Genomic DNA, 19,458 nt, shown 5'->3' with positions numbered 1-19,458 from the left:
TGTACCCATAACACTGTAAGGCACTCTAAAAATTATAACGTTTGTGTATATATTTTTGTACCTCAGTAATATGTTATTCGTTAGCTGACAGTATGTCGGCTGCAGGTAACATCTTGTGCAAAAAGAAGATCCCTTTTGTTTCTACAGAGTGTATCCCTCGAGTAGCATCATTTATAGACGACCAGTTAGCAAATTATGCAACTGATCTAGAACCATCTACCACTCATGCATTCCAATAGAGACTCTACTCATATATTGTCAATTACAAAGTTTTAATTTCAACCACTTGTACGTTATTTCCTGCAGTGCTAAAGCTCTGAAACTTGCAAAATTCTCAAACCGGTTCTGCAACAAGTGTAAGCACATTTATATTCAGAGAAGCGGCACCCCACTCTCCCACTTTAACTACGCTGCTGGTCACGCGACTATTCATATTTTACGGTGTGATCTCTGTTTTCACCACTTCTACGTTTGGTATGTGTGGCTTATGACTTTTTTATATCAGGAAATTGTAGGCAGAATGTTCATATAGCTGCGAGTGTAGCCTATAGAGAACTTGTACCCGAGGGGCCATAGTGGATTCGATGGAGAACAGGGAGAAAGACGGATTGCGGGCCATAAATGTTGTGACCCGCGACCTGGCTGTACAAGTGATTTGGGGAAGCAGCACTTTGTGAATTGAACCTGCAGAGGGTCTTCGGGCTGCGACGATCCACTGTTCCAACTTAGGGTCGGAGTAGAAAGGCGCCAGTTTGCAAATTATTTCATCTCTGACAGATAAGAGACCATCGTGAAGGCGGCCAGTTAACGGAAAGTGGATGGAGGAAGCCATTTAAGAGATATTACTCTAACCTGAGCTTTTGCACAAATGGTGGGACGGGCATAAACCTACAGGCAATCGCATTTTACAAGCTGGGGCGATGAAAACAGGGCGGCTGGTGCAGTCGTTTAGTGGAGGCAAGAGTGTAACACCCCTGGAGCCAGGAAGTCGCCAGGTTCTCCTACCGAATGGCAAAAACATATATTTCACGGGAACGACTGTCTGGTAAGCTTAACAACCTTCTTTTATAAACTGGAAATGGCTAGCCTGGAAAGATTAGGTCTCTCCATAAAGGAGAGACTGTAGTCCCATCTAGTTAGACGTTTTCTACCGAAACGTGGCCATGCTTACCTTGAGAACGACGCTTCCCTAGTCTAAAATCTTATTTTTTCCGAAACAGAGATTTAGAGTTGCTGATTGGCTACTCTCAGGATATGCAAAGTAAAGGCTTGCTGCCCCAGCCTCGGAACCACAGTTCTGCGTCTGGATTGGCTATCATACCAGCAGAACAGTCAAGAGGGAAGATTCAATGAGAAGAGGCTAGTTCGATTGATCTGCAGAATGTGGAGGGAGGTTTTTCTGCTAATTCATTTCCCATACTGAGGCTTGGAGGAAAGTGATTGTGAGTCTTTGCCATCTTCGTCCTCTGGTCCTCCGCTGGTGGAGAACTTCAGGTGTTTCCGTAGTGGGCAAGACTTGTGTTTTGCAACTTGTGGTGGACTAAGACCCTAAGACACAGTGGCAGTTTCCAACTATACGAACAGTGGAACTGCGTATCATCTTGGACATATCAAGTGTCTGGAGGTTGAACTTTTTCGGCCTGAGTTGGCCATCACACGTTTCACAATTCTAGCATGCACCTCCGAGCCACTGAGTGAAATTTGTTTAGCCAGACCAGTGAATGGGAGTACCTCACAATGAAATCTGTCGGGATTTCAGCGCTCTGATAGTTAAGTATGCCGCATTCCATTAATCAGAAGGCCAGCCCGCGTAGTTAGCCAATCTTCATGGACATGCCAAAATGTTACAGCTGCCGCAGTGGGTAGCATCTCGCCGTTTTCTGCTGCTGCCTGGATCAAGGTGAAAGGGTAAAGTAGCCTATTGCTGCACCGGTGTAGGATTGTCAAATGATATTCACATCTCCATGTTCTCTCTGAACCAGAGCTTGTGGTGCACTTGGTCGTGGTTCATTCCATTTTAATAGAATGGCGTCTCACATTGGATTCATGTAAAGAAAGTCAGATTACGTTGTAAGAGGGGTTAACTGAGGGGAGAATTTGTATATTTTCGACGCAAATAGATGCTGTGCCAATCAAACACTATCACTTTTTCTGATTTACATTTGCCTTTTTTTTTTTTTTTGAAAGTTTTATCAGCTCCAATGTAGCTGTAACGGAATAAGTAAAAACTTATCATTATTTATGTTAACTTAAATGCGCCACTGTACTTATTGATACTCCTCCTAACATTCACTGCTTTTATTTCATTGTGGTGCTACATGGACAGACCAGCATTTCAAAATTCAGTCGCATTAAATTAGGTAACATGATTATTAGTAGTGAGTTCTGAAACAGACCGAATAACACAGGTAACAAAAGTGAAATGAGCAGATTCACTATTTTCATATATAAAAATTAAGGGTGTAGCTCACGATTTGTAGAGAGTAGATAATACTTTTCTTTATGTAAAGACAATAACATTCCACATCACTTTGACATATAATTATGATTACAGCAAGCGATTTCTTGCAATTTATCCTGCTAAAGAGCATAGCATCTTCGTTATATTTGATATTACCAATATTTGTAGCAATATTGTCTAGATTCTGCAGCAGTAACAGCCATCGAAGACGTCCCGATGCACCTATCACACCTCCTTCTACACTATAAATCTCTACGATGATAGCACATGGTCATATTATGTGCCAGACGTTCATTGGCTGGAGGGAGGCAGTCCTTCGTATTTTTCTTATGTACGAGATAGAACAACACATTAGTAGGATGATATAGGATAGCACTCTACTCGAATTTGTCCAGTCACTTCCAACGAAATATTTTACAGTTGCGTTGGATCCTATCATGCAGTAGACCCTTGCACCTCCTCCTGCTCATTCTTCGTTCTGGTGTAGCTCACAGAACAAACATAGACATTACATAGTATTGTAAAAACTCAATCGCAGTATTAAATTCCAAACTGATCAGTCTATTGCTTCCCATAGTGGTATTGCAAGCTAACCCACCAGTCCATCCCCTCAACAGACCGTTGAAGGACGTGGCATGAAACAGAGGCGATATTTGATATCATTAGCTACCTCAAACGTATTGGACTTCCTACCAAATGACCTAACTGTGACAGTATACACTCGTAGGAAGCAAGGGGTTCAAAAATCCAGTAGGGTTCAGGCAAACGCTGCTTTGTTTGCGGTTCGATTCCACCGCGAACGACGGTGTGTGCAGGTTCAGCAGTTGCACGGTCCACTATGAGGGAGAGAATGAGAGAGCATGTGTTTCGTCAGGAATTTCCCAGGTGTCCAATATGAAGGAATTGCCGCCACCTGAACCTTTTGTTTGGGGATTAGTGCGACTTCCGGCTGACGCTGCGGCATCCGACAGTGGTCGCGGGATCTAGGATCTGCGCGTGTGGAAACAGGCGAAGTTGCCTGCCCGGTGGACGGACTGTGCTTCGTGATCGAAGGATTTTTAACAGGGTAATTACGTGCTGTGAGTTATGCCAATGTGACCCGAGATTCTCGATCTAGCTTTCGTGTGTACGTGAGGTGTGCTTGCTTGTGTCTGCGAACGGCCTATGTCTTTCTTTTACTAAAGAACGCTGTCGCCTAAAGCCTTAGATAATCGCCTTCCACTTGTTCCTGTCTGCACGTCTCTTCCTACGTTTCTCAAGTTAATGACTCATCAGATGTTGAGAAATATATCTTACTCTGTTAATTTGTGCAATGCTGAGTAAACAGATGGTACTTTTCTTGAAATTTCGACCCTCTCAAGTACAGCATCGGCTGCGAGAGACGAATATCTGCGGAAACTATATAGCGACTCTTACCTCCGGCTGGATTATTAAATTATAAGTTGTTTTATATATTACACACACACATACACGAGAGGGCATGGCACTCTTTTACCGCCGGGTAAAAGCGCACTTGTATATGTCCACATTTCGGTAAGTTGACGCTTCGCAAATGTTTCTAGTGATCGCTGAGGACAGCCGCAGATCACGTGGTTAGTGTCTTCCATTGCGCCGTAACCGCCCAACGGTGACTTAGTGCATCGTAACCGATCGGGTACTGCTATCGACACCTTCCGTGATGATGCGCAATGGGAACATAGTCACGAAAAACTTACTATGATTTATGTCAGATTGATACCACGGTCGTAAGACAATCTACGCAGTTCGATCTTTCATTTGGCTCCAATGTGCAGCGTACCATGCTGGGTGTGTATACATGTGCAGTCTAGTAGTTCTAATGGCTCTGAGTACTATGGGAATTAATATCTATGGTCATCAGTCCCCTAGAACTTGAGAACTACGTAAACCTAACTGACCTAAGGACATCACACAACACCCAGTCATCACGAGGCAGGGAAAATCCCTGACCTCGCCGGGAATCGAAACCGGGAAGTCTAGTAGTATTGCTTCGACCCAGTGCACATTCTCTCCGTAGAAAGTACGGCAGCAACTTCATATCATTTTAAGTGGCAGTGTGCTTTAAACGACACCCAGTGGCCCTTTTGACACCAACAAGTGGTTTTGCCATCTGCCCCTTTATTAGGTACAGCAATTAAATGCTAGCATAGTTGGCTATATATGGTTAAGGCAGAACGGTGATATGACCCTTTCGTCTATCTTTTCAGCGTACCGTATTATAAGGAGTATACGACAGTATGGACTATAAGACGCACCTTAATTTTAAGCAATTTTTTAAAGAAAATACTTTTATCGGTTTTACATTTAGGTTGTACACCCAGACTAAAAACAAATACTTTTTATAAAACGGAATTGACCTCTAAAATACCTGAAAAATCGTCATCTGTACTTACTTATTTTTCATCTTCCTCTTCCTCTTCGTCGTCATAGACCATATTCATGTTGGGTTTCATTCATCATCCGTTTGTTCCATTCCTCTCTCATATAACTTTAAAATGGTTTATTGATCAACACATCAAGAGATTCAGTTGTGGAATAGGTCCTCCCAGAATAACAGCAATCTCTGTACATTCCTGTCTCAGTTTCTCTCTCACAGAATTTTTCAAATGACTACTATTGATCTAGCACAAGAAGAGAAGTCGTCTTCAATAAAGCCCTTTTCTTCTCTCCCACACTCTGTTAATCCATAGTTTCATACCAGCCTCGTTCATCCAACCCTTGTCATATTCGTCAACAACAATACGTGGCGGTATTTCTGAAGGTTTTCGCATTGTTTTGTGCTTGAAAATGATCATTGGATTAAGTTTAGTACAGTCAGCACAACATGAAAGGTCAACAGTGCAGTGACTTTTTTCATGTCTATTTATTTGTGTAGTTACAGTTTTCGCACCTTTCACGGCGTCAGTTCTGCTACAAGGTACATAAAATGTTAGACGATTTTCGTCCTTATTTGCTATTTGGCTTAAATCAACAATGATTATCTTTAGATTTTGAATAATAATGTAATGGAAAGAAAATATTTCTGTTCACACTCTTCTGGCATTTTCTGACATTTTTTGGTTTTAGTGCACGTGCTAGGCAGCAACCTAATTCACCCTTCAAACCTTTTAAATTCCACTGTAGCGCTAGCTTACCAACGTGTCTTTCAATCATTTAATTCCAGTGGCATTTTGACGGTGTTCTTGAATTCATTTCAAAGCGCCATCTTCTAGGCTTGTTCATTTTGCATTCAGTCCTCTACTGCTCATTTAGTCTTCCTAATTTTTTTCAGTTTTTATTCACTAGCTGGCCAGTCGCGAATGGTTTTTTCCTGTTAGTGGAAGGCGTAAATTACGCTCAGCTGCTCTGTTCCCATGTTATTCTGCATATGCTATTACTTGTAGTTTATAGCCCGTATCATACGAACACCTTTACTGTTACCGGTAACACAAGTTACTTTCAGTTTCAGTTCACTGTCACCGTAGGCTGCAATCATACATCATAGGCAAGCATTGTTCTGAGTTTGTGATGGCAGTGCGGGAGGGCGACAGTGTTAGCAAGCCTGTGAATCCTCGCTACCCATGTTTGTGGCATCGGTGAACTGTTTCTGTCAGTTCAGTCCAGTGTTACCAGCCATAGATGGGTTTCCCGTGGCATCAAATATATGGCTACCTTTAAAACTGGCGAGAATTTTAAATCAAACGGTATATAAATTTCCAGTTTGTAGTCTCGAAAATACGGTAAATAGACTGATGAGCAAAACCTTGATCCACGTTTTCAACGCTATAAAGCACCAAAGTCCTTGCTAGGTTTCCGAAGGCGTTTGGCACACCACATACTCGTACCTGCGTAGAGGTCACGCTATTCCCGTAAGTTATTGCCATTGCTTTGCGGGCGCGGACATGGTTCCCAACAGCGTCCCAGATATGCTCCATCGGATTCAGATGAAGTGAATTTGGTGACCAATACGCCACTGCCACGCACCTCAAACCACAGTATCTCGATTCTAGCCATGTTAACACAGACATACATACTGCTGGATGATGCCAAGGCGGTCGGCAAACCATCAAGCGTGAAAGAATGCTTCTAGCCCGTTGCAATGTCCACGGAGTCAGCAGCTTTATTACAGTGTATTGTCCCGTGGAAACACTGGCAAATACACCCCATAGCAGTGGCCGTCAAACTCCTATGCTCAAGAGCCAATAGTGACATTGTGCAGCGGCACCTCAGCAGGCCTCATATACACCGACATTACTGCTAATTGGTATCCTAGATAAACTGTATTTTACGAGGTACATTCAAGTTCTAAGGCCTCCGATTTTTTTTCTCTGGACTGGAAAGAGATAGAAACATGTGCATTGTTTTAAATGAGACCACATTCATGGTCAATACGTCACAGAGATGGCAGCACCGTACGGCAGATGGAATTTCACCGCCAGCGGCGAGAATGATGATGTTTGTTTTGTGGGGCGCTCAACTGCGTGGTTATCAGCGCCCGTACAATTTCCCAACCTTTGCTCAGTCCAATTTCGCCACTTTCCTGGATGATGATGAAATGATGAGGACAACACAAACACCCAGTCATCTCGAGGCAGGTGAAAATCCCTGACCCCGCCGGGAATCGAACCCGGGACCCCGTGCTCGGGAAGCGAGAACGCTACCGCGAGACCACGAGCGGCAGACAGCGGCGAGAATGAGAACTGTTTTAAATACTTAAAATGGCGACGTTTTCCTTACTTGAACAGCGTACAGTCATTCGTTTTCTGAAATTGCGTGGTGTGAAACCAATTGAAATTCATCGACAGTTGAAGGAGACATGTGGTGATGGAGTTATGGATGTGTCGAAAGTGCGTTCGTGGGAGCGACAATTTAATGAAGGCAGAACATCATGTGACAACAAACCGAAACAACCTCGGGCTCGCACAAGCCAGTCTGACGACAAGATCGAGAAAGTGGAAACAATGGTTTTGGGGGATCGCCGAATGACTGTTGAACAGATCGCCTCCAGAGTTGGCATTTCTGTGGGTTCTGTGCACACAATCCTGCATGACGACCTGAAAATGCGAAAAGTGTCATCCAGGTGGGTGCCACGAATGCTAACGGACGACCACATGGCTGCCCGTATGGCATGTTGCCAAGCAATGTTGACGCGCAGCGACAGCATAAAGGGGACTTTCATTTCGTCGGTTGTGACAATGGATGAGACGTGGATGCCATTTTTCAATCCAGAAACAAAGCGCCAGTCAGCTCAATGGAAGACCACAGGTTCACCGAAACCAAAAAAATTTGGGGTAAACGCCAGTGCTGAAAAAATGATGGTGTCCATGTTCTGCGACAGCGAGGGCGTAATCCTTACCCACATGCGTTCCAAAGGGCACTACGGTAACAGTTGCATCCTACGAAAATGTTTTGAAGAACAAATACCTTCCTGCACGGCAACAAAAACGTCTGGGAAGGGCTGCGCGTGTGCTGTTTCACCAAGGCAACGCATCCGCACTTCGAGCTAACGTTACGCAACAGTTTCTTCGTGATAACAACTTTGAAGTGATTCCTCATGCTTCCTACTCACCTGACCTGGCTCCTAGTGACTTGTGGCTTTTTCCAACAATGAAAGACACTCTCCGTGGCCTCACATTCACCAGCCGTGCTGCTATTGCCTCAGCGATTTTCCAGTGGTGAAAACAGACTCCTAAAGAAGCCTTCGCCGCTGCCATGGAATCATGGCGTCAGCGTTGTGAAAAATGTGTACCTCTGCAGGGGGATTACGTCGAGAAGTAACGCCAGTTTCATCGATTTCGGGTGAGTAGTTAACTAGAAAAAAAATCGGAAGCCTCAGAACTTGAATGCACCTCGTATGCCCCACCTATAGTGTGTGCGCGATAAATTAGCCACCAGCTCCCGGAGTACCAACATTAGAAGTCCGTGTCATTCGGAACATTTAGTGTTGACAGTTTTCTGTTTCACACTGCTGCCAACCTCAGCGCACTCAAAGTTGCGACACTGTAATATACTGACGAAGTGTCAAAAACTTTCAAACGTATGTGAAATCTTATGGGACTTAACTGGTAAGGTCATCAGTCCCTAAGCTTACACACTACTTAACCTAAATTATCCTAAGGACAAACACACACACCCATGCCCGAGGGAGGACTTGAACTTCGGCCGGGACCAGCCGCACAGTCCATCACTGCAGCGCCGCAGACCGCTCGGCTAACCCCGCGCGGTGACGAAGTGTCATTTGACGATTAACTGAACTACTAAAAGTAATTCTTCCTATATTTAAATGCGTTATGCGATATGAGACATGATCACAAATGTTTAGTAAATGTCTTGGACGTCAATTTTCTTCTGCTCATTGCGTTGCATTACGGTGGCCTTAATCTAATTCCATGCTGACTACTACAACAAATGCTTCAAATGGCTCTGAGCACTATGGGACTTCTGAGGTCATCAGTCCCTAGAACTTAGAACTACTTAAACCTAACTAACCTGAGGACATCACACACACCCATGTTCCATACAGGATGCGAACTTGCGACCGTAGCGGTCGCACGGTTCCAGATTGTAGCGCCTAGAACCCCTGGGCCACCGCGGCCGTCTGCTGACTACTACAAATACGCTGATGGGCCAAAACATTATGACCACTGCCACCGACACACTGTTAATGCCTTCTCGTAGCGTTGCTGTCACGCAACTCGGTAAGAAAAGAATATAAGCGGAACCCAGAAAAATGGGTAGTTTTTATAGCGAATATATGTAGCGTATACGCGCAAATCCACTGTATAAGAGACTTCGACAAAGGTCAGATTGTTATGGCCCTGAGCCTGCGAATGGGAATCTCTGAAACGAAGCTGGGCGCCTATACTCCTTCTTATGTCGTGGTGTCTGCGGAAGGAGCTTGAAGCATGGTGAAATGACGAGTAGACCACACGGTATTTTACGTCCTGGTCTCATCACAAAGCGTGGAGACCGGAGGTTTCCGCCGGTGTGAAGTAGGATAGGTAGCGATATGTGAAACACCTGGCGACCAAATACACTCCTGGAAATGGAAAAAAGAACACATTGACACCGGTGTGTCAGACCCACCATACTTGCTCCGGACATTGCGAGAGGGCTGTACAAGCAATGATCACACGCACGGCACAGCGGACACACCAGGAACCGCGGTGTTGGCCGTCGAATGGCGCTAGCTGCGCAGCATTTGTGCACCGCCGCCGTCAGTGTCAGCCAGTTTGCCGTGGCATACGGAGCTCCATCACAGTCTTTAACACTGGTAGCATGCCGCGACAGCGTGGACGTGGCCCGTATGTGCAGTTGACGGACTTTGAGCGAGGGCGTATAGTGGGCATGCGGGAGGCCGGGTGGACGTACCGCCGAATTGCTCAACACGTGGGGCGTGAGGTCTCCACAGTACATCGATGTTGTCCCCAGTGGTCGGCGGAAGGTGCACGTGCCCGTCGACCTGGGACCGGACCGCAGCGACGCACGGATGCAGGCCAAGGCCGTAGGATTCTACGCGGTGCCGTAGGGGACCGCACCGCCACTTCCCAGCAAATTAGGGACACTGTTGCTCCTGGGGTATCGGCGAGGACCATTCGCAACCGTCTCCATGAAGCTGGGCTACGGTCCCGCACACCGTTAGGCCGTCTTCCGCTCACGCCCCAACATCGTGCAGCCCGCCACCAGTGGTGTCGCGACAGGCGTGAATGGAGAGACGTGTCGTCTTCAGCGATGAGAGTCGCTTCTGCCTTGGTGCCAATGATGGTCGTATGCGTGTTTGGCGCCGTGCAGGTGAGCGCCACAATGAGGACTGCATACGACCGAGGCACACAGGGCCAACACCCGGCATCATGGTGTGGGGAGCGATCTCCTACACTGGCCGTACACCACTGGTGATCGTCGAGGGGACACTGAATAGTGCACGGTACATCCAAACCGTCATCGAACCCATCGTTCTACCATTCCTAGACCGGCAAGGGAACTTGCTGTTCCAACAGAACAATGCACGTCCGCATGTATCCCGTGCCACCCAACGTGCTCTAGAAGGTGTAAGTCAACTACCCTGGCCAGGAAGATCTCCGGATCTGTCCCCCAATGAGCATGTTTGGGACTGGATGAAGCGTCGTCTCACGCGGTCTGCACGTCCAGCACGAACGCTGGTCCAACTGAGGCGCCAGGTGGAAATGGCATGGCAAGCCGTTCCACAGGACTACATCCAGCATCTCTACGATCGTCTCCATGGGAGAATAGCAGCCTGCATTGCTGCGAAAGGTGGATATACACTGTACTAGTGCCGACATTGTGCATGCTCTGTTGCCTGTGTCTATGTGCCTGTGGTTCTGTCAGTGTGATCATGTGATGTATCTGACCCCAGGAATGTGTCAATAAAGTTTCCCCTTCCTGGGACAATGAATTCACGGTGTTCTTATTTCAATTTCCAGGAGTGTATGATCATGGAGCAGGCACCTGTGTTTCGGAGCACACCGTTTAAAGGTCAATGTTGATCATGGAGCTCCACAACACACGACGTTTACTTGTTCCTGTCTTGGCACAACGACATCGTCATTTAAGATTGCTGTGGTCACAACATCACTGAGCTTTTATTGTGTATCAATAGACATAGACATGGGTCGCCTGGTGAAATGAATCGCATTTCTTGTTACATCAGGATGATGGTTTTGTCCTTAGACTTCGTTATCCAGGCGAATGACTTCTTGAAACAGGCACCGCGTCTGAAATGCAGGCCAGCGTTGGCAGAATTACTTGATATTGCACGTTTGGTTGGGGTTCCACTGGAACTTTAGTAGTAATCGAAAGCACCATAACAGTTGTCGACTACCTGAAGAGCCAACTGCATCGCTTCATGCTTGACGTTTTCCCTACGGCGACGACATTTTCCAGCACGACAACGGTCTATGTTATCACCTCGTTGTCTAGCGGTTAGCGTTGCTGCCTCTAGATCACAGGGTCCCGGGTTAGATTCCCGGCCGGATCGGGGATATCTCCGCCTGGGGACTGAGTGTTTGTGTTGTCCTCATTTCATCATGATTCGGGAAACTGATGAGGCAGGACAGCGAAAAGACTGGGAATTTGTACGGGCGCTGATAAGCGTACTGTTGAGCACACCAGGAACGAAAATATCATCTGGCCGCCTCAGAATCGATTTGCAGTGATTTTGGGAACATAATAGTGAACTCACATTGATTTCTTGGCCAGTAAATGCCCCTGCGCTGTACCCGTTGGAATACATATCGGGCGTCAGCTGTGAACACTCAAACTAACGGCCTGTAATTTATGGGATCTGCCTCATATGAGCGGAGACATATGATGCCGGATACCTCCATAAAGGTATCAAGGACTTCCAGAATCCATGCTATTCAGAATCGCTGCTGTATTCTGTTTGAAAATTTAACCTACACGCTATTAAACTGGTGGTCATTATGTTTTGGCTTATCAGATTGTGTACGGTATCTGAAGATGACCGTCTGTGTAATTCGCATTCACAAACGAATTGCTTCAGCTTGAAATTTATATCATAGCAGCTGCTAATTGCTGTCAGCACTGGAACACAAACAATAAACATTCCCGTCGCCCCCTCTCACATCATCGAACGTCTGCCCACGAGATAAGAGGCCAACTCTAATAAGCTCCCTCCCGAATTCATCAACCTCAATTAAAATAAAGTACATTTCAAAACAAATAGTTTTTGTTCGTAAATGTGCTTCAGAACTACACCCTTAAGAACGCCTCATTCAAGTTCATGCCTTCCAGCAGTTCTCGTGAATAGCGACACATCTGTATTGTATACCACCCTCTGCATCAAGGTCATCACTTTACTTTAAACACGGAAACAACTGTATCAGCATCATCATTATACAGGGTGTTTCAAAAATGACCGGTATATTTGAAACGGCAATAAAAACTAAACGAGCAGCGATAGAAATACACCGTTTGTTGCAATATGCTTGGGACAACAGTACATTTTCTGGCGGACAAACTTTCGAAATTACAGTAGTTACAATTTTCAACAACAGATGGCGCTGCAAGTGAAGCGAAAGATATAGAAGACAACGCAGTCTGTGGTTGAGCCATTCTGTACGTCGTCTTTCTGCTATAAGCGTGTGCTGTTCACAACGTGCAAGTGTGCTGTAGACAACATGGTTTATTCCTTAGAACAGAGGATTTTTCTGGTGTTGGAATTCCACCGCCGAGAACACAGTGTTGTTGCAACAAGACGAAGTTTTCAACGGAGGTTTAATGTAACCAAAGGACCGAAAAGCGATACAATAAAGGATCTGTTTGAAAAATTTCAACGGACTGGGAACGTGACGGATGAACGTGCTGGAAAGGTAGGGCGACCGCGTACGGCAACCACAGAGGGCAACGCACAGCTAGTGCAGCAGGTGATCCAACAGCAGCCTCGGGTTTCCGTTCGCCGTGTTGCAGCTGCGGTCCAAATGACGCCAACGTCCACGTATCGTCTCATGCGCCAGAGTTTACACCTCTATCCATACAAAATTCAAACACGGCAAACCCTCAGCGCTGCTACCATTGCTGCACGAGAGACATTCGCTAACGATATAGTGCACAGGATTGATGACGGCGATATGCATGTGGGCAGCATTTGGTTTACTGACGACGCTTATTTTTACCTGGATGGCTTCGTCAATAAACAGAACTGGCGCATATGGGGAACCGAAAAGCCCCATGTTGCAGTCCCATCGTCCCTGCATCCTCAAAAAGTACTGGTCTGGGCCGCCATTTCTTCCAAAGGAATCATTGGCCTATTTTTCAGATCCGAAATGATTACTGCATCACACTATCTGGACATTCTTCGTGAACGTGTGGCGGTACAAACTGCCTTAGACGACACTGCGAACACCTCGCGGTTTATGCAAGATGGTGTCCAGCCACATCGCACGGCCGACGTCTTTAATTTCCTGAATGAATATTTCGATGATCGTGTGATTGCTTTGGGCTATCCGAAACATACAGGAGGCGGCGTGGATTGGCCTCCCTATTCGCCAGACATGAACCCCTGTGACTTCTTTCTGTGGGGACACTTGAAAGACCAGGTGTACCGCCAGAATCCAGAAACAATTGAACAGCTGAAGCAGTACATCTCATCTGCATGTGAAGTCATTCCGCCAGACACGTTGTCAAAGGTTTCGGGTAATTTCATTCAGAGACTACGCCATATTATTGCTACGCATGGTGGATATGTGGAAAATATCGTACTATAGAGTTTCCCAGACCGCAGCGCCATCTGTTGTTGAAAGTTGTAACTACTGTAATTTCGAAAGTTTGTCTGCCTGAAAATGTACTGTTGTCCCAAGCATATTGCAACAAACGGTGTATTTCTATCGCTGCTCGTTTATTTTTAATTGCCGTTTCAAATATACCGGTCATTTTTGAAACACCCTGTAAGTATTCTTGAAATACGCAAACAATCTCAGTGATGATCAATGACATCCACTTTCCGATATACTTGTATATTATTAGTTATATCACAGAGAAAAGAACTCGCCTGCGAGCGATTTCTTTATAATCTAGCGCCGATCTGTGGAAAATACTAAACTGAAGCACCAAGGGAACTGGTTCAGGCATGCCTATTAAAAGTACATAAACGGGCAAAATACAGCGCTGCGGTCGACGACCCGTGCATAAGACAACAAGTGTCTGGCGCAGTTCGATCGGTTACTGCTCTTACAATAGCAGGTTATCAAGATTTAAGTGAGTTTGAACGTGGTGTTATAGTCGGCCCACGAGCGATGGGACACATGATGTCCGAGGTAGCGATGAAGTGGGGATTTTTCCCGTACGACCATTTCACGAGTGTACGGTGAATATTAGGAATCCGGTAAAACATCAAATCTCCGACATCGCTGCGGCCTGAAAAAGGTCTTTGAAGAACGGGCCCAGCGACGACTGAAGAGAATCAATCAACGTGACAGAAGTGTAGCCCTTTTCGCAAATTGCTGCAGATTTCAATGCTGGGTGTCAGCGAGCGAACCATTCAATGTATCATCGTCGATATGGGATTTCGGAGACGAGGGCCCAGTCGTGTACCCTTGATGACTGCACGACACGAAGCTTTGCGCCCCACCTGGGCCCCTCAACACCGACGTTGGACTTTTGATGAGTGGAAACATGTTGCCCGGTCCGACGAATCTCGTTTCAGATTGTATCGAACGGATGAACGTGTATGGGTATGGAGACAACCTCATGAACCCAAGACTTTGCATGTCAGCAGGTGACTTTTCAAGTTGATGGAGGCTCTGCAATGGTGTGGGGCGTGTGCAGTTGGAGTGACATAGCACCCCTGATACTTCTAGATATGACTCTGACAGGCGACACGTACGTAAGCATCCTGTGTAATCACCTGCATTAGTTCGTATCCATTATGAATTCCGACGGACTTGGATAATTCCGACAGGACAGTGCGACACCCTACACGTCACGAATTCATACAGAGTGGCTGCTGGAACGCTCTTTAGTATTTAAACACAGCCGTTGGCCACCAAACTCCCCAGACAAGAACATTATTGAGCATATTTGGGATGCCGTGCAAAGTGCTGTTTAGAAGAGATCGCCACCCCCTCTAAGTCTTACGGATTTATGAACAGCCTTGCAGTATTCATGGTGTCAGGTCCCTCCAGCACTACCTCAGATATTAGTCGAGTCTACACCACGACGCATTGTGGCGCTTCTGTTTTTTCGCGGAAGCCCTACTCGATATTAGACAGGTGTACCAGTTTCATTGGCTCTTCAGTGTAGTATGCCCTTGCCATGTTAATATTAAGAACAAACTCACTTTCATCTGAGGTTTTGATTATAGTACGTGCATCTGCACTAGTCTCGATTTATGGTGTAATCGTATTGTGCCAACAGCCATTAAAGGTTGTCGGAAGTTGATTTTGTTTCAACGGCCTATATTAGCGTCAGCGAGTTGATACAGTGCCTCCAAACTTATACGTGTACAAAAGATTTTAAAAATACACGTTCTTCAGTGAAAATGTGTGAGAACAGTTTTCTTCCAGATATGCTAGCGTACCTATAGACTACACCTATGCGATATTCGGAACGATGTTCTTTGTATGTTTCGACGTCCGAATCTGCTAGCAAACTCATTTATTCTTTGCAAAACGTTTTTATGACATTTTACGATTTCGAAATATCCTAAGCTGCCGTAAAGATCTTACAGTCTTGTCGCTGCACTTAAATGCACTTATACGGAAGCTGATGATTCCATGAGGAACACCTTTTTAGATTATAGGGAACCGGAGAATTCTTTATCGCAGTCGCTCCTGAAATATTACGTCTTCGGAAAGAGCTCGGCGACTTCTCGCAAATTTTCAAATACGTGAAGTTCATCAAAGCTATTCAACAATAATGAAAGACTTAAATAATAAACTGAACTCGGAATTAAACTTCACTCGTTGCTTCAGTCTGCATGTACAGGGTGGTCCATTGATCGTGACCGAGCCAAATATCTCGCGAAATAAGAGTCAAACGAAAAAACTAAAAAGAACGAAACTTGTCTAGCTTGAAGGGGGAAAACAGATGGCGCTGTGGTTGCCCGCTAGATGGCGCTGCCATAGGTCAAACGGATGTCAACTGCGTCTTTAAAAATAGGAACCCCCATTTTTTATTACATATTCGTGTAGTACGTAAAGAAACATGAATGTTTTTGTTGGACCACTTTTTTCGTTTTGCGACAGATGGCCTTTGATAGTCACAAACATATAGCTCACAATTTTAGACGAACAGTTGGTAACAGGTAGGTTTTTCAAATTAAAACACAGAACGCAGGTACGTTTGAAAATTTTATTTCGGTTGTTCCAATGTGATACATGTACTTTTTTGAACTTATCATTTCTGAGAACGCATGCAGTTACAGCGTGATTACCTGTAAATACCACATTAATGCAATAAATGCTCATAATGATGTGCGTCAACCTCAATGCATTTGGAAATACGTGTGACAACTTTCGTTCCAACATCGAGTAGTTCGCCTTCCCTAATGTTCGCACATGCATTGACAGTGCTCTGACGATTGTTGTCAGGCGTTAACGGTGGATCACGATAGCAAATATCCTTGAACATTCCCCACAGAAAGAAATCCGGGGACGCCATATCCGGTGAAAGTGCGGGGCCATGGTATGGTGCTTCGACGACCAATGTACCTGTCATGAAACATGCTATTCAGAAGCGCTTCAACAGCACGCGAGCTATGTGCCGGATATCCATCATGTTGGAAGTACATCGCCAGTCTGACATGCAGTGAAACATCTTGTAGTAACATCATTAGAACATTACGTAGGAAATCAGCATACATTGCACCATTTAGATTGCCATCGATAAAATGGGTGCCAAATATCCTTCCTCCCATAATACCGCACCATACATTAAAACGCCAAGATCGCTGATGTTCCACTTGTCGTAGCCATCGTGGATTTTCCGTTGCCCAATAGTGCATATTATGCCGGTTTACGTTACTACTGTTGATGAATGACACTTCGTCGCTAAACAGAACGCGTGCAAAAAATCTGTCATCGTCCCGTAATTTCTCTTGTGCCCAGTGATAGAAATGTAAACGACGTTCAAAGTCGTCGCCATGCAATTCATGGTGCATAGAAATATGGTACGGGTGCAATCGATGTTGATGTAGGATTCTCAGCACCGACGTTTTTGAGATTTCCGACTCTCGTGTTATTTGTCTGCTACTGACGTGCGGATTAGCCGCGACAGCAGCTAAAACACCTACTTGGGCACCATCATTTGTTGCCGGTCGTGGTTGACGTTTCACATGTGGCTGAACACTTCCTCTTTCCTTAAATAACGTAACTATCCGGTGAACGGTCCGGACACTTGGTTGATGTCGCCCAGGATGCCGAGCAGCTACATAGCACACACCCTTTTGGCATTTTGATCACAATAGCCATACATCAACACGATATCGACCATTTCCGTAATTGGTAAACGTCGTAGTGTGTCCGGGTCACGCATGCGGAGGAAGGCACGGTAGAGACGGCGGGATTCACGGAGTAGGAGGACGGCCCGTGGTGGTAAGGTAGGACGGTGGGGGTGGATGGCGACAGTAGGGGCGTGGGCCTCCACGGCCTCAGACAAGATCTGCTGGAGAAAGGAGGCGGCATGGGTTACATCGTCAGGGTGGTGGTAGGTGAAGGGGTGGCTATCGACCTGGGTGGAGAGGGTATCACGGTAGGCATTCCAGTCGGCATGGGAATAGTCATGGACGTACTTAGAGGGAGGGTCAATACGAGAGTCGGGGCGGGGGCGACGACCGTCTGAAATGGTGTGGAGGACTGGGAGATGGTCGCTACCAATAGGCTCCCGGACATCCACCGTTATGCGGCCAAGGAGATTGGGGGAGGAGAGGATAACATCGGAAGTGGAGTTGGATTCGGGACAGGTGTGCTGGGGGATGGGGATGAGGTCGCCTTGAAGGGAGGAGAGGAACCGATGCCACCGCCGTAACTGGGCAGCGGAACGACTATGGATGTTGAGGTCGGCGGTGATCAATTAGGAGGAGAAGGTATGGTCAATGTGGGAGAGGAAGTCGAAGGGAATAGGGGCGTTATGGCGTACATAGATGGTGGCACAGGTAACGGTAAGACTGGGGAAGAAGAGACTAAGGGTCAGGCGTTTGGTGGGGTCGGGAAGGAGAGGTTGGAGTGGAACGGGGTTCTGGCGGTGGTGACCAATGGCAACTCCGCCACGCGCAATCGGGAGAGGATTATCAGAACGGTGAAGGAGGTAGGGCGAAGTGTGGACGGTGTGGTGGGGTTGGAGGAAGGTTTCATTGTGGAGGAAGGCATCCACATGGTGGGTGGCAAGGGTGTGCAGGAAGAGGTTCTTGTTGGCGGGAAGAGAGCGGCTGTTGTTAAAAAGGATACAATGATGTCGCGCCATGACAGAGATTTATACGAGGGTGTCAAGACGGGAGAAGGTGAAATGGGCCTGGTTGTAGGAGTAGGTGGCGTACATTTTTAGTTGGAAAAAGGAACGGGCGGCGAGGGATATCTGTTGGGGAGTGTACGGTCACTGAAAAGGATGAACATTCTGAAGGACGATGGTGAGGAATCTGATGATGTCCTCAGCGGTAGGGGGTGGGCGATGGGAATTGCCGGGAGGGGTGGGGACGTCCAGAGGGTGGACAGGAATGGTGAGTTCACGAGTGGTAGGAGGGGGTTGGGCCTTACCTTTCTGGGAGTATGTAGGATGAGGGTGCCACTGGGGTGCTTGACGGCGGCGGAGGAGGTGTGGGGGATAAGAGTGACTGGAATGTGGCGGGGAGTGGCAGGTCCCGGTGCTGAAGTCGGCGCTGGAGATGGTGTGGTCGATGGCGAATGCGGCGGTGAAGACGATGATGATGAAGGTGGAGAGTGGAGCGTGGGCCGTAGCCCTCTGGACGGCCACCCTAGCGGGGGCTGCAGAAACAGAAGGAGCAAAGGGAGGGAGTGGAGGAAAGGGATCAGAGGAGGCACGGGAGGGAGGAACCGGTGATGGGACGACAAATAGTGGAGAAGGGAGAGTGAGGATTGGGTGGATGGACTGAGGGGGGAGTGAAGGGGCACACCACGTGGTAGTGGTGGCGGCGGCAGAGGGGAATGTATATATGATGGCAGTGGTGGTGGCAGTAGGGGCGCTGGTGGGGGTGGTGGTGGGAGTCGACATTACGAGAAGGAGAAAAGCATAGGACAGGTCAAAGAAGGCGACGAGAAACACAGAGTAGAAGCGAGGGAGAAACTATGAAGGAGACTGGGGCCGAAGCCCCATTCTGCTGCTGCTGGCAGGGGAGGCGACCTGGCTGGCAGGCGGGTGGGGACACTATTGCTGCTGCTGCTGCTGCTGCTGGACGCTGGCTGGGACCGCAGCTGGACGCTTGCTGCCAGCTGCTGGGAGGAACCGCTGCTGGCTGCTGGCGGGGACCGCTGCTGGATGGTGGCGGGGACCGCTGCTGGATGGTGGCGGGG

The sequence above is a fragment of the Schistocerca cancellata genome, chromosome 1 (assembly GCF_023864275.1).
Source record: "Schistocerca cancellata isolate TAMUIC-IGC-003103 chromosome 1, iqSchCanc2.1, whole genome shotgun sequence".
NCBI classification, from domain to species: domain Eukaryota; kingdom Metazoa; phylum Arthropoda; class Insecta; order Orthoptera; family Acrididae; genus Schistocerca; species Schistocerca cancellata.
This window is presented reverse-complemented; position numbering follows the sequence as displayed.